Raw genomic sequence first — 17,318 nt, 5'->3', positions numbered from 1 at the left:
ATATACAGCCTGAATCTATAACATGCAACCAGATGGCAATAAGGAACGTTTATTGTCATCTTGTACAAGGACAGTATTAGAAATGGCATGAGCTCTTATAATCTTCACAATTTAGGAGCCTTTTCAAACTTTCTAAAATCCCCATGGAGCAAATCCACAGCCAGCATTTCTAAATATCTCTCTGAATAAAATAGAAGGTTGCTTCCTTTCCAACACGAATAATATTTATGCTTACATGTAGGTCAGAGTCAGCCAAACAGCTCTCGTGTCTGGAAGTCTATTTTAGACTTGGCTGTCATGACAACCATGGGATTGGGCCCAGGTGTCTTCTATCTCATGACACAGACAGCAAGTTTGCAGGCCTGGCTGTGATTTCTGGGGAGCGGCACTTAGGAAGTGCCATAGGATGGGTCAGCTCACTTGATCTTGGCAGGGGTGCTGGTCTGACATACTGAAACAAAGATTCTGTTTCTCATGGATCCTTAATTTATCAATTTGGAATAGAAGAGGGCACAGTGGGGAGGTTTGGAGTTACTAATGGATAAGATTTCCACAGTGCTATAAGAACAAGGAAGGCTGAGCAAAGTGTACAGGCTGAGTCCAAGGGATGCTTGCTCCTAGGAATCCAGATTTGAGATTTTGGACTGTTGGGCTCACCTCTCAGTCCAAGGACACAGGTTCTGAGGCAATTCTCTGGGAGGATAGTCCTAGAACAACTCACACTCCCCAGTCTGAGTAGCCTGGCTCCACTTGAGGTAAGCCCCAAGATCCCAGGTGGGTATATGATGGACTTTTCCCTTTATTGCCTGTCAAAAAGTTTGTTCACCCATCCAACAACATGGTTCTCTGACTTTGCTGCATAACTGAATCATCTGGGGAGCTTTCAATATTCCTGATGCCCTGGCAAAATCCCAAATCTATTAAATCAGAATGTCTAGGGGATGGGGCTGTGGATTTAGGACATTGCTAGTTTTTTAAAGCTTCACAGTGATTACAATGTACAATCATGGCTTATTGAACCTAGATTGAACTGGGGGAAGGATGTGGTAACATATAGAAGCTTGGCTTATAGATTTTTTTTTTTTTTACTATCCTAAAATGTATACTAACATAGACTTTATTTGTTGATCTAGGAATTATCAAACCTTTTGCTTTTAGAACTCTTTCCAGTCTTAAAAGTTACTAGAGATTCCAAAGTGCCTTGTTTATATGAGCTACGTCTATTGATATTTATGGCACCAGAAATAAAGGCTGAGAATACACAAGCACACACTCATTGGCTGCCAGAGCAAGGTGGGCATTGCAAGTCAGGGAGCTTTTAGAAAAGACCCTGTGACCCTGAAAGAGAATGAGAGTGAAAAAAGCATATGGGGAAAGAAGGGGAGTGGTCTCAGTGTTGACCCAAGGATCCCCTGAAAAGGACTTAGGGATTCCAGGATATTTCCAGACCACATTTTTGAGAACTGTTGGGTTGAAATTTCTCATGATTTTGAGAAAACTCAAGATTTCTTCTTATGAATAATTTCTCTTTTTAACTCATGTTTTGTGTTTTGGGAATTCAAATATACTGAGTAAACATATTTCTTAGCAGAGAAAGTAGATCAATTAATTCTTGGTGTCTTTGGCAAAACATAGAATAAGAGAAGATTTTCTAGCAAACTGTTCCCTGCCTGGCTCATGCTGTTGCTTCTTGCTTCTGTGTCCTCATTGCTGGTCCTGGGATGTTGGGCATACTGACTTATCTAGTTCACATAATATTAATAAAGTCATTGACTCCATATAATGCATTAGGCCTTAGGCTGAATAATTTCTGTTTAAATTTTTGGATTCTTGTCCTATTCTCAGATAGAAATGATTGTTATCCCTGTGTTACAGGTGAGGAATCAGAATCTAGGAGAGGTTAAAACCTGACATGGTCGTACAGTTGTTATATGTTAGAACAGGAGTTCATGCTGCCTGTATGACCTAGAGCCCTTGTCTTTATACGGCACAGTTGGCTCCACACCAGAACCACAAGGGCTCTTGGATCCTTTTCTTCTTGTTGTGTGAAATGTATACAAAACCAAAGAAAACATACACAGTAGTATCCAAATATATTTTGCAATAAATATTTTTCTAAAACATTTCTCATTTAACCATCTAGCATATATCTATATCATATTTATATGACATCAGCATTCAATATTAAGATTTGGAATTATCAGATATTCATAGCTGAGAAAGACCTTAGTGATTACCAAAGTCAACCTTCTAATTTTACAGAGTAGGCAATTCAAATTAGGCAGTTTTGCCCCAGGATCACACAAGTTGTTCATTAACAGATCTTGGACAAGAAAAGAAGCTTAGATCCCTGATGAACTCTTTTATTTACTTTTTAACAATATATTAGACTGCTTTATAAAGCAGCTTTATGAGCACAGTTTAGAAACTGTGGAAGTGAGGAAAAGAATGGAGGTGATCCAGATTCTAATAAAATGCACGCGCATGTTTGTGTGTGTGTGTGTGGATATGTATTCTTTAAAGAGAATCTCAAAGAGTAGTGAGAACAAAGAATGCTAAAACGTGCAAATTCCATTATCTACATCCTTCAAATACCCTTGGGATTGGCTTCCCCATGAACTCTTGAAGTTGTTACTTTCTCATGGTCGTATGTTGTGAAGCAAACATTTTCAACCTCAGCTTCATATTAGAACCATCTGGAGAGCTTTATAAAGTAAAAAATAAACCAAAACCAAACCCTAAAATCCATTTCTTAATCCTCATCCTCAGAGCTTCTGATTAATTGGTCTGGAGTGAAGCCTGGTGGGACTTTTTCAAAGCTTCACAGGGTTGAGAATCCCTGGAGTGGCCAGAGGAGAAAGCACAGCTTCTGCTGTCCTAATATCTAGACCCATTTCTGGATCTCATCACCTCTATGCTGTGCAACCGTACACTAGCTATTCATCAAAGTCTCCTCCACTGAAAGGAGAGATTGCACCAAATCCTTAGAGGTCTGTAGGGCGTGCACAGGGCCAGGCGTTGGAAGAAACCAGTTTGACAGGAAGGGGTCATCTGCTTTCTATTCCTGTGACATAGTCAGATATCAAAGGGTCCAGTTTTCACTCTCCTGCTCCTTTTCTTAATGTATAACTCCACACAAGCACAGAAGACTCTCGATTCGCATGGGTCATGAGGCTTCTTTATACAGCTGCAGGCGCAAAGCACACTGACCTCTATCCTTGGAGTCCGTCTCCTGCCTTTCTCACAAAACCGTGCCTCCCCTCTGTCAACTTTGCTTTTTACCATTCCATGACACCAATACTTCCTTTAGGTCTCTTCCTATTACATTTCCCACCTCTTTTTGTGTAGGAAGAACACCACACACCAGTGTTCCAATCTACCACCATCACTCCATCCCTGTGGAAGAAGGCCTCTGAGAAGAATTTTCCAACACCACATGATATGCCAAATATGCACTTCATTTCATCAATGTAACCTTTCTAGTTGAGATGCTTATTGAATTGCATTTAAGTTTACGTTAGAAGTAATTTACAAGAAAGACTGGGGTGTAATTTATAATAAAGACTGGAGTGGAAGGCTGCAATCAGAATTTTTAAAAATATTTAATTTATTTATTTGAGAGAGGGAGAGAGAGAGTGTGCACGCTCAAGTCAGGGAGGGGTAGAAGGTGAGGGAGAAGCAGACTCCATGCTGAGCAAGGTCTCTGGGCTCAAGCCCAGGACCCTGAGATCATGACCTCAGTCAAAGGCAGATACTTAACCCACTGAGCCATCCAAGTGCCCTTGCAATTAGCTTTGTAAAGATCCTTCTTGCCCTAGACATTATCTGGTGGCTAATGAAAGCCTATCTAAGGTGTAAGAAGAAAAGTGACCTGATCAAATGTGTGTGTATCAGAAAGTCCATCAGGTGAGTGTGGGAATGTTGCATAGAAATGGGTGAGATGGAGGAAAAGAGGATGAGCTGTAATATCAGATAGGGGACAAGTCACAGTGGGTGCTCAAGGACCTGGCTCTGGATTCTTCTCTCTGCTCCGTCTCCGCAGTTGGGCTGCTCTGGATGGCTGTTGGCTGTTTTCCTTGCATGTGAATAATATTCCTTTCTTTTCTCATCTTCAAGACCCTCGTTTCTCTTACTCCTCAGGTGACTTCTGTCCTATGGCTAACTCTTTAAGAAACATGAAAATGCGCGAGGATCTCCGAGAGTTACTTACCACGGTCTTTGGAGCTCTGTAGTGAAAAGTCTCCCCAGTTACTTCAGTACCTAAAACCAACTACACAGACTAAGTAAGGAGCCTATACGTGAGTCTCAGAACAAGCCACAAACTGCACACAATCATCTCCTTCCAAACACACAATTATGTTGATGCTTGTCAGCAGGGTTTTGGGGGGCCTACTAGCTATCCTTAAGCTCATGAAAAACATCAAAATGAGCAGAATTACACTGAATTATACTGCATTTTAAATTAAGGTCCTGCCACCAGGGTATTGTCTCAAAAAAAAAAAAAAAAAAAAGTCTGTCCCATGCTGTCCTGACTATACAACATGCCAAGGAAAGAGGATGAGATTTGGGATCGGCTTGTTCTGAGCGTTTCTTCACTTCTTTATTCCCTCTCTTTAAGCATGTTTTTAATCCATCATGCCTTGTGAAGAGCATGGCGGAGACTGGAGGGTCCCTTCCATGGTTTACCTTAGAGCCCTCTCTACAGGGAGGCAGCCCACGGTGATCAGACACGTCCCTCCTGTGTCTCGCCCCATGTGCCACGTTCATTGTCAAAGGGCAGCAGTGCCTTGAGCCCTTTTCCAGATGAGGCACAGATGGAAGCTGACTGTTCTTGAGAAACCAGGAGAGCATGCCAGAGATAAACTCCCTCGCCTACGGAGAAAGGAGAAGCAAACCAAGGGAAACAGGCAGAGAAGAAACTGGCTGACATTTCTTTGAAATTAACCCACTTGGGCACCCACAGCAAATGAATTGCTTCTCCAACACCCACCGTTTCCTAGTTTCACAGGATCGGCAGCTTTGATCCGGAAATCCCAGGTGCCTGAGTAAGGGGCCGAACTATGAAAATTCAAGCAGAATGACATTTTCCAAGAGGAGTTGGATTAGTAGAGGGGAAAATACTGCCAAGCTGAAAACCTTTCCGGATAGAGGAACGATAAACTGCAGAAGCAGCATCATACCTTAAACATGCTCTTATTCACACCGAAGTGATGGTAACCTTTGTGTTAAGCAACACTTGGGCTCCGTAGGCAACACTTTCCTATGTCTCATGCTAATGTTCCTCCACCCAGCTGCAAAACCCATCTGCACTTTCCTAATGCTTTTTCTCTCCTTCCTGCTCTGGTTAGTTTTCCGGGCACGCTTCTTAAAGTGTCAGAACTTAGTCTTATTTTATAGCCCTGAGCCAAACCTTGGTAGCTTAAAAAAGAGCTGAGAGGCAGACACAAGTGTGAACTGACCCCTTTCAACACACACGTGCTCATAAGATAAGAGAAAAAAAAAATCCAGACTCTGCTATTGCTGTTGGAAATGGTTCATCCTTATCGGAACTCAGGGTCCTTGGGGTCTTCTTTGGAAGCTCTCTTTGTTGAGTCCAACTCTCAAGGACATCCTAAGAGTGATTAACTCAGAGCACCTGAGACAGGGGAGTCTGAAAAAAGTAAATAAATAAAAGGTTCCATGAAGTCCATGAAGGCTGGAGGCTTTCTCTATGTTCTATTTTGTCACTACCCCATAGGATTGGTATCATTAATTCCATTTTACAGATGACAAAAGAAAACAAAACCAGAGGCTGAGAAAAAGTTTCATTACTGATATCATAGAGCTTAGGGATTAGGAAGTCAGAATTTAGGTCTAGAGTTACTCACCTACAATACCACAATGATACTAATGGCCATTTATTGAGTATTGAACATGTCCCAAACTCTTAAAGGACCTAATATACTTTATGCTTGCTATTCTTCATAATTCTATCATTAGATCTATTTTAAGATGAACAAGTTGGGGCTTAGAGATGTTTTCTTACTTGTTCCCATATACCAGAAGCAGGGCTCTGTAATGCAACCAAGGTATAAAGCAAATGTGGGTAAATGGTCATATTGCCCACACCTCAGGTGTTAGGATAGTACCGTCTTCAATTACTATGCTTGCTCTTGAAAAGTTTCATCTTAACCCAATAATATGGGTACCACTGAGGAGCAATTTTAAGCACTTTCGGATCACCAGGCAATACTTCTGGCAACAAAAGATTGCAGCGTGGGGCTAATGGACCCTTTACAGTTATTAAACTGTGCACACCCAGATCAGATGACTTGTTCTAATTGTCATCGTCACTCCAGTCACAGCTCACTTGCTGAGCTTCAAGGAAGGAACAGATAAAAGCTGCTGAGCAGAGGAATATTTATTTCAGGAGACTAGGTATGTATTCAGTTTTGGTAAATTTGAATTTAGCTCACATTTATTGAGATTGAATATTCATTCAGTTATCACAGGGTAAGTATTATGCTTGCCTATCTCAAAGATAATTATCTAAGTTAATATTTGCAATCATTTGTGGCATGTGTTGTTCTCCATTTTTTTTTTTCAGATAAAGGAAGCCCAGTGAGGTATAGACATGAAATGGTTAAGTGGTAGATCAAGAATTTGAACCTGGGGCTCCGATTCTGCAAGATGAGCTTGCAGTACGGCACCATAATAGAAACTCATGGCTTTCTAATTTTGATATTTCGAGCATAAAATAGTTCATGGACTGCTTGGATGTGTCCAGGTAAGGTATCTGGTCTACCCCAGTCTATATGTGTGGGCAAGCTCTGTTCCCATAATCCCTCCAGGGTCCTTAACTACATAGAGTGATCAGGCTTGCTCCACCTCCTACTTAGACTGGAAGAAAAACAGCCTTTTAAACCTGTAATTCCGTTTTCATAGCACTCTGGTGGGGAATGAAGGGGATAAAAAGAGGGCACGCAGACCCGTTTCCAAAGCTTCCAGCTGCGTCCATGAGGTAGTAGGCTGGAAGGAAATTCAGAGAGCTATTATGGTATGTTTTTAACAAGAAAACCACCTTTTTAAGTTCATTTCTGCTGGCTTTACACAGAAATCGACCCTGAGGTTCCTGGAGACCCATTTGTGGCAGAAGCCATTTGGGATTGCTTCAATCCCAGGGAAGGCTCGCACCTTCCCTCGGGAGCACTTCCATCCTCTCTGTGATGTCCCCAGAACCTGGGCTGCAGCTCTCTTCAGCAGGCGCAGGGTCTGCTCTCATTCAACATCAAGCACCTGTCATCTTGTCAGTACTCATTATGTCTTCAGTAAAATATTCTATTTAGAGTATCCTGGTTTTCAAACACACCACTATTCTATTTTTCGGCGGGCAAATGTTTTCTCCATTGGTTTATAGATATTGTTCTTTTCCACATTCACCTTGGATAAAACTGGCTTTTCGATAGCCACCATTTACAAACTAATTGATTGCAGATGACTTTCAGGCAAAGGCCTTCCTGACTCAGGTATTTTATTTGGAATAACTATAAAAAAGAGGATAGTTTCAGGAGTGCTTAGTACATGCCAGAACTTTTTGTGTATACAACCTGATTTCTCACTAGCTGGGCCCAGAGAGAGGCACTTTTCTCCAACGGTGGTTACAGGAAGTTGAGCCAAACAAAATCGTTAAAAAATTGTCTAACATCAGCACTGTCATATGATTGAATTTGATAACATATGAGGAAAAGAGCAGGTAACCAGTATTTGTTGGGTGAATGAATAGATGAAAGACAGAACTCTAGGTGTGAATTTAGCCACTGAACATGTCAAAGGAGGTGAGTTTGTTAACCTGTTAACAAAAAAGTCACTCCTTCTCTCCACTTGTGTGTCCCATAGGCAGAAAGACAAATCAATATATTTTTGTTGCTTTGATTTATTCACTAGTTTGTTCCTTGACCCCTTCAGTAATTAGTTAGCATCTGCTGTGTGCAGCACTGGGCCAGCTGAGTGAATGCAGAGAGCCCGCACGGAGCAGGGGACAGGGCAGCTAGCCAATGCTGATGGTGCAGAGAGGCAGTGCGTGTGGTGGTAGGATCCAGTACAGATACACAGAGGATGAGCTCCGAATACTGCTTTGTGCGGAGGGGACACCTGAGCTGGGTTCTGAGAGACCAGTGAGGACATCTCAGACAAGGGGGTCGGGTCTGAAGAGGATGCTCCAGAAAGAAGAGGTGACATCTACAAAAGCCTGATGGTGCCACTCCCTGGTAGCAGGAAGGTGGGCTGAGGCTGAAGAAGGAGACAGAGCCAGGCCAGGAGAGCTATCATGAGGACTTTGTACTATACCTGGAGGGAAATGGAGAGGCACTGCAAAATATTAAGCAGGACAGTGGGTTAGTCAGCTTTAGGTGTTAGAACAGATCATCTGAAACATGATTGGAAAATCAGTGTCTCTATTTCCAAAAATAAAAAAAAGGAAAAAAAGAAAAGAAAAGAAAATGGAGTTTTTTTCTGGAATTAAATGAAATTTGTAGATAATCTTGGTAAGTGTGGTGACTCTTTACATCTTTACTGTATGAAGGTTTTCATTTATATGTACCATTAGCTCATCATTTTGGGAGTGTTTTCATGTTTTCAAGATGTTTCCTAATTTTCAAGTTGTCCTTGGTGGGAGAATTGGTTCTAATAAACTGTTCTGACATTGCTGAAAATAGACATCTCCTTCACCAGCAATTTGGTGACGGAAATGCGTAATTTTTGTAAAGCTTCTTTGCTGTATCTTGTTCTCCCTAAGGATGAGTTGTGAGCAGAGAGACATGGGGAGTGATCACCCTGAGTAGCTCATACATTTGTTTTGAAAATTTAGAAGTTTTCTTTCCTTCAACAAGAAGTCATTGCCTGCACAATGTTCCAGAAGAGTTCTTTACCAGCAGACACCTGTGTCCCAAATGGGCACCATACACTGCACGTCTCATCTAGGGTGCACCTATCGATGGCTGTCAGTTTGGGTTATCTTCCACTAAGACTCAAAGGTTAAAGTTAGAAGACTTTTACAGAATAGCTTTTTAAATGAAAAGCAGGAAAAAAATGCATCTCCACTGCATCCTTCCAAGACTTATTTTTTTTATTCTTTTGGAATATTCATTAATTGTTAATGGCTTTTGTTTGCTATGGAAGTATTTGAATCATGTCTCATGATGGAAGTGTTTCTGCATTAAAATAGCATATATTTAGTAGCACCTACTAGGTAGAGAGGATGCTGCAGACATGTTGACAGCCTGGCCAGAGTACCGAGGAAGTTGGAAGGGAAGTCACGGGGGGCTCCATGATTTCAGTTGTCTTGCAATAAGATAGCATTGTAAGAGTGAAAACAATTCCTTTACTGAGGGTTGGCAGCTGGGGAGTCAGTCACTACTTGCAGATCAGCAACGCCACAGTCATGCATTTATTTCTTCATTTATTCAACAGATAATTGCCGATCATTTGCCACGTGCAAGACAGTGTGCCATGTGCTGCAGAGGATTAAAAAAAGAATCAGAAATGAAAACTGATATCTTCAATTTTAAGGTCTGAGAGTAAATTATAAACATAAATGTCTCTGACAATGGTCTCTGAGCTTTTTGATCATTCAACACTATTATGAGAGGATATTTGAACCTACACCCCAATATATTATTGTATTTATTTGTAACTAACTTTCATTTGTTTTGTACATATGCATTTTAAAAGTAAGATACATAGCTTTAAAATGACTTATTTTTTCAATTCAATAAAATATTTTAACTAAATTTATTTGTTAAGGGCAGCCCGGGTGGCTCAGAGGTTTAGTGCCGCCTTCAGCCCAGGGTATGATCCTGGAGACCGATCGAGTCCCACGTCGGGCTCCCTGCATAGAGCCTGCTTCTCCCTCTGCCTGTGTCTCTGCCTCTCTCTCTCTGTGTCTCTCATGAATAAATAAAAAAATCCTAAAAAACAATTATTTATTAATACCTATTTTAGCAAGAACAGTATTATTGACTATATTTTTTTAAGTGTTGGCTTACTTCTTTGCAATATGGTGATTAGGAGTCTGGTTTTAAGCTTATTTTATTGACTTGTTAGTTTAAAAAAGGTATCACAACCCAAAAGTATCCTTGTGAGAACACATAGCTCAAAATGGAAAAAAAATAATTCTTGGCTTTTGATATATATTTTGATATCCATATTTTAGTTCCAAATACCTTGTACAGATTTCTTTTTTTTTCTTCCTCTATTTTTATTTTTGAAATTTGCCTCATAAATGTCAGCCTTTGCTGGTGTCAATCAATTGTTACTGCAAACATCAGAAGATGTGGAAATTTTTATATATTTTAACAAATGAATTGAAAATTCACCCAAGCTCTTCATCAGGGAGATTTCTGAATGTTAGAACTGAGTCCTAACATCAGCGGGCATGCAGGAGAAAAGCTATGCTAAGTATTATGGACAGTAGCAACTCGCAGCGGTCTAGAGCCCTCAGTCCAGCTATTCAACATTGTGCTGGAACTCTAGCCAGGGAAGCGAGGCCAGAAAAACAAATAAAAGTATTCCACATCAGAAAGGAAGAAGCAAAACTATCTCTATTCATAGATGACATGTTCTATAAACAGGAAATCCCAAAGTGCTCACAAAAGAAACATCTTACTGAAGCTAATAAAAAAAAAATATTTAGCAAAGTTGCTGGTACAGGATGGACACACAAAGATCAGTTGCGTTTCTATACATCAGCAATGAATATTAAAAAAAAGTGAAAACAATTCTATTTAAAATACCACCCCAAAGAATAAACTTCCAAGGTATAAATTTAATAGAGGTTGAAGACTTATACACTGAAAACTATAAAACATTTCTGGAAGAAGTTAAAAAAAGGCCTAAATAAGTGGAAAAACATTCTGTGTTCATGGAGCAGAAGACCTAACATTGTGAAGACAATGCCCCCCAGACATCTACAGAATCAATGTGATGCTATACCAATTCCGTTGTTTCTGCCGAAATGGGAAAGCTGATCCACAAATTCATACAGAATTTCAAGAAGTCCCAAATAGCCAAAACGATATTAAAAAAAAATTGGAGGCCTCACACATTTATAATTTCAGAACTTATTACAAAACTATAGAAATCCAAACAGCATGGTAGTGGCATAAGGATAGACATAGAGACCAATGGAATAGAAATGAGACCTCAGGAAAAGGCTGAAATGTTCATGGTGAATTGGGTTTCAGCAAAGGTACCAAGGCCTCTCAATGGGGAAAGAAAAATCTTTTAAATAAATTGTGTTGGGACAACTAGAAAACCATTGGCAAAAGAATGATGTTAGGTCCCTACTTCTCTCCATATACAAAAATTAACTCAAAATGGATCAATGACCTAAATACAAGAACTAAAGCATTAATAGGAACAAATACAATTAATAAAAGAAAACATAGGGATAATTCTTCATGACCTCTGATTTGACAATGGGTTCTTGGATTTAACATCAGAAGCATTAGCAATGAAAGAAAGATACATAAGTTGTACTTCATAAAAATTGAAAACATTTATGCATCAAAGGACATTATCAAGAAAGTAAAAAGGCATCCTACAAAATGAGAGAAAGTAATCATAAATCATAAATATGATATATGGGTTTAGTATCCAGAATGTATAAAGGACCCCCTTATAGCCCAAACAACAAAACCATCTCCCTCAGATGTACAGAGAGGCTTGACTAGACTTCTCCAAATAAGGTATGCAAATATCCAACGAGAACATGAAAAGATGTTCAACAGCATTGACACTAATGACATGCAAATTGAAACCACACTGAGGACTGCTTCACCAGGATCAGTATTAAAACAAAACAAAACAAAACAAAAAAACAAAAAAAACCAAAACAACCCACACACAACAGAAAATAACAAATGTTGACAAGCATGTGGAAAAAGAGGAACACTTGCTGGAGCAATGTAAGATGTTTTAGCCCCTCTGGAAAATATTTTAGTGGTTCCTCAAAAAGTTGAACCTAGGGGCGCCAGGGTGTCTCAGTCAGTTAAGGATCTGGCTCTTGATTTCAGGCTGGTGAGGTCATGATCTCAGGCTGGTGAGATGGAGCCTCACGTCAGGTTCCTCACTGGGCGTGGAGCCTGCTTAAGATTCTCTCTCTCCCTCTTCCTCTACCCCTTCCTCCAGCTCATGCCCATTCTCTCTCTCACTCTTTCTCTCAAAAATAAAAGTTGAACATAGAATGACTATATGCCCCCCAATTCTCCCCATAGGTTTATACCAAAAAGAATTGAAAACAGGCTCTCAACTAACGTTTTCATGACTGTCAATAGCAGGGCTATTTACAAAAATGAAAAAGTGGGAACAAGCCAATGTTCATCATGGATGAATGGATAAATAAAGTGTGGTACACACATACAGTTATCCACGCCGTAGAAGGAATGAGGCAGTGGCACATGCTACCATCTGAGTGGACCTTGAAAACATTATGCAAAGTGAAAGAAGCTGGACACAAAAGTTTCATGTGTTGTATAATTCCTTTCATATGGAATATCTAAAACAGGTAAGTTTACACAGGAGAAAACAGGTTGATAATTTCCAGGGTATGAGGAGGAAAAATAAGAATGAATGCTTAATACATATGAGGTGTGCTTCTGGGGCGATCAAAGTTCTGAAGTATAGAAAGGTGCTAGTTTCACAACACCTCAAATGCACCAAATGCTACCGAATTGTATAGTTTCAAATAGTCAATTATATGTTATGTGAATTTCACTTCAATAAAAAAGTGTATATGTGAACATTGCAATAAAACATAGAAAGCATTTATTAGAACTCTTTAAAGAGTTTAAATCTCTGGTTTTGAAAATCGTGGCAACAGAACAAAGCAAATATCTTTACAAAATAGAAATAGAAATAGAAATTAAATTTGCTGACTACTATATTTGCTGAAAAAGAACACTATTATTATAGGAAGCTTCAGATGAATGCATTTTGATGAGTGAGATAATTTTAAAATTAATTTATTACAATTACAGATATAGTGATAGAATGCATGAATAGGTATTTTTAAATTATATGCAAATCATAAAGCCACTTTCAGTTTCTTGTATGACGGGCACAAATTGTAGAAAATGTCAGAGGAAATATCCAAATGACATCGCATTATCTTGTATTTTAAATTAAATTTATTTAAAAAAATCTAACAGAATTAGGTCTATTTTTAACAGGATTCCACTAGGAACATCTCTCTGCAGTACATCAAAAAAGCTCTCAAGGTAGAGCCATTAAGTTGTTTACTAAGATTACCAAAAAATTCAGTTTGTCAGAACTGAGAGATACAGGACTGAATCCTGGATGGTCTTGGACAAATGAAGATGAGTTGGTGGTCATGCTTTTGTTCACTGTTCCATTTTACAAAGTCATTGAAATAACTAACCATACCTTCCTATAAGTGGTCTCTTTCTATATAGAGAGTAATGTTCCTATATTGTTTAAAATTATTCTATTTTGGTTTTTTATTTGACAGTCTTGCTGAGATAGCTTTGACATAAAAATTGTTTACACTTATTTTGGAAAATGTATACACTATGAAAAGATAATCACAATTAAACTAAATGAATAATCACTCACCTCTACATAGTTACCATTGTGTGTATGTGTGTGTATGTGTGTGTGTGTGTGTGTGTGTGTGTGTGTATAGATTTCACATCTATCCCCTTAGGGGCACCTGGGTGGCTTAGTGGTTGAGCGTCTGCCTCTGGCTCAGGTCGTGATCCCAGGGTCCTGGGATCGAGTCCTGCATTGGGCTCCTCATGAGGAGCCTGTTCTCCCTCTGCCTATGTCTCTGCCTCTCTCTGTGTCTTTCATGAATAAATAAATAAAATATTTAAAAAAATCTATCCCCTTATCAAATTTCAAATATGCAATAAGATATTGTGAACTATCCTCACCACAGTGTACATTAGATCTCCAGAACTCATTCATCTTGCATAACTAAAACCTTGTATCCTTTGACCAGTGTCTTTTCATCCGCCACCGCCCCCTGCACTCCCCACACCATCTCTGGCAACTACCATTCTATTCTCTGCTTCTGTGAGTGGCTATTTTAGATTCCCCATACAAGTGAAATTATGCAGTTTATGTTTTTCCATGCTTGGATTATTTCACTTTGCATTATGTCCTCTCGTTTTATCCATGTTGTTGCAAATGGCAAAAGTTCCTTCCTTTCTGAGACTATACACTATGTTTGTGTATTTTTTTTTCTTTAGCCATTTATCTGTTGATGGACACTTAGATTGTTTCCGTACCTTGGCTATTGTGAATAATGTTGCAATGAACATGGGAGTGCAGTTATCTCTTAGAGATAACTGATTTCATTTCCTTTTGGATACATACTCAGAAGTAAGATTGCTGGAGCGTATGGTAGTTCTATTTTTAATTTCTTAAAGAACCTCCATACTGTTTTCCATAATTGCTGCACCAGTGTGCATTCCCACCAACAGTGCACAATAGCTCTTTTTCCTTCATAGCCTTGCCAACCACTTGTTATCTTTCTTTTCTTTTTTTTTAAATCTCTTGTCTTTTTGATACTAGTCATCCTAGTACCTGTGAGAGGATATCTTTTGTGGGTTTGATTTGCATTTTCCTGACGATCCGTGAAAGCTGATTATAGGAAGAATTAAATATTCCTAGAAAAACTATATAAGAATCATCAGCTCTAGAGGTATTACAATTTACATTTGAGACTAATTTATCAGTGCTTTCACAAACTATAAAATCCTTTTAATAGCTCTAGTTACAGTTACATTAACAGGAAGATCCTTCCAAAAAATAGAAACGATCAAAAATTATTTGTGATTTTGCATTTGCCAAGAGTGACTGTTGTCACCTTCCATTATATAGATTTAAAATGAAGTATAAATTATGATGACCTAATCAGAAAAAACAAAGCATAAAAATTTTACGATCAATGAAGAGATCACGTCAACAAGTTATTATTTGTTCTATTACATAAAATTGGGACACAGAATTTTTTTTATTGCAGTTTATAAGTTTGTTAGTCATGTATCACTATTACCCTGGACTTGATACTATATTCAACTCTTGGGCCAAACAGAGGGGAGGGATATGGTCATAAGCAATCCTTTATATATCAAGCATTCTTTACAGTTTTCTTTTTTTCCTATACATTGTTTCATTTCCTCTTCACAACAACCATATGAAGACATTATTCTAATTTTAAGTTGGGAAATGGATGCTCCAAAGAAGTCAAATTAGATGCTTAATTCAGTGGAGTGTTTTTTTTTTTTTTTTTGTGATACACATGGCCCCTCCTGGGTGCTTCAGAAGGAGCAGGATTTTCCCTTTAGATCATTGCCAAAGACACTAGGAACACTTCAATGTATTTCCTCTTTGCCCTTTAAGAAAACAGGTCTCTTGGAATGAAGGCTACTTATTTTAGCCTTCAGAACCCCAGAATGAAAGGAAACAAGCTCTCTGTGATAAAGATCTTTCCTGAGATGCTCCCCTTTTAGTATTTAACCTTGCCTTCCAGCGTTTCCTGTTACTCCACAGTTATGTGTCTCTGCCAATTAAGGAAGGTTTCTTTCCCCCCCTGTATTCCCCTTTCTTCATTTTTGCTATTTATTCTCCATTTGTAAACCATCTAAAAGTTTGTACTTGTCCAGTATTAGGCTTTCTGTAACTTTTGACATGATTCGTGCCTTGAGCCAGCTTCTGTGTCATTCCTCAAGAAAAATAAACAAATAGTTATGGTAGTAAAGTTCAGAGTCCCCATGCTGAGGTAGAGGATTGGAGGGGTGTCCGGCTGGCCTGAACCAGTCACCAGCAGTCCTAGGCTGTGGATGCAAGCACCGACTCTTCTAGGCTTTCCTGGTACCGATCGAGGAGTCTTTTGAGGACCCAGGAAACCACTACCTACCCAATGTATGGATTTGCCTGTGTAACTACCAAGTTACACTTGACATTTATGGCACAACAGTCAAGAGCAGAAGTGGTCTCAGCAAATGCCTCAAGACCATAGATTCTTTCTCTTCTCAATGCTTTAAACTGTGGTTGGTGAACATCTCCATAGACAAGGGTCTTAAACTGTAGTGGCTATAAAAGTTTGAAGGGTGACTCTCCTCCCTGGTCTCTACTGCATTTGAATAGAGCCCTACAGTGTCAAGACCATGATCTTGCTGTCCTGTTGGCATCAGTTTTCAAGGACATTAATGTTGGAGGGGAGGAGGACTTGTTGGTAAACCCTCCTTAAATCAGAGCATGTATGTTTGCTTATAGGTTAATGTCGCCCAGGCAAAATTCATACTAGTAGCAAATAAAATTTGGGGTTATTAATGGTCATAGATATTTATCTAGTCCTTGATGAATTTGGAATGGTTTCTGAACACATTTCATGTGGCTTTCCCAATGTCAGTGTGGGCCAACAGGGCATCTCGGTGCAACAGCAGGGGCATGAGATTTGGCTTCAGAAGTCCTGACTCCTACTTCGTCCCTGTCATTCCCTGTCTTTGTAAGCTTAGAAAAGTGGTTTCCCTCACTAAGTCTCCTAACCTAGGAAATTGCCATATCTCATGAGGTTTTTGAGAGTGTTGAATGGGACAAAGACATTGATGGTATTTGTCCTTTCCTCGGAAATCCGCTGTTCAGGAAGTTGAGAGATAATAGCAGTCAGAATGGAAATCAGAATGTTGATCTTGGAATCTACAGCTCTTCCCCTGCCCTGCTTCAGAAAACTGCTCAGATGCCCTGGGGCAGAGCTGGATGTGCCAGGGGCTGATGCACAGTCTACAGTGAGGTCTCTGGGCCACAGGGGTGGCAAAGTCTGGGCCTTGGCAAGCAGTTGCTCAGCACAGCCAATTTTTAGTCTCCCAAGGGACAGATCATAAAAGCCATGGCTGCTGTCATCCGTAGGCGGAGACCAAGAAGGAGGGAGGGAGTCTGTGACTTTTCTGCAGAGAGGAAATGAAGCATCAAGTGCATTTCAAGATAGTGTGAGGTCAGCTGTAATAGTGATAGAAGAACTGGAAGCCTCACACTAAGATGTCAGTTAAGAAAAAGAGATCACCACGGACACAGGGCTCTGGGCGATAAGAACGCTTCTCTTTGGGGCAAAATGACTGAGCAGAAAAATTGCAGAATTCAGGCTCAGCATAAGCAAATCCAAGGGTTTCACATTCTGTGTTCAGAGCAGTTTTCTCTTTTTCTTATTTTAAAAGATATATTTTTATAAATAGAAGTATTTCTATGTGTTTGTGTCTTAGGTAGACTCAGGAATATATTTGTGTTTTATTATTCAATTATTCTCTCATTAAGAGAAT

General features: G+C 39.5%; 1 long non-coding RNA gene across 1 annotated transcript; it reads left to right on the top strand.

Annotated features, from left to right (window-relative positions):
• The first annotated feature begins 529 nt into the window (after positions 1–529).
• Positions 530–9,734, top strand: LOC121492151. The gene is made up of 3 exons (XR_005988125.1): positions 530–755; positions 6,587–6,766; positions 9,448–9,734. It is a non-coding gene; the product is annotated as an uncharacterized LOC121492151 (long non-coding RNA).
• Positions 9,735–17,318: the final 7,584 nt, after the last annotated feature.

Source organism: Vulpes lagopus, chromosome 5 (assembly GCF_018345385.1).
Source record: "Vulpes lagopus strain Blue_001 chromosome 5, ASM1834538v1, whole genome shotgun sequence".
Lineage (NCBI taxonomy): Eukaryota > Metazoa > Chordata > Mammalia > Carnivora > Canidae > Vulpes > Vulpes lagopus.
The sequence above is the reverse complement of the archived record's forward strand: the minus strand, read 5'-3'. Positions and strand labels throughout refer to the sequence as shown.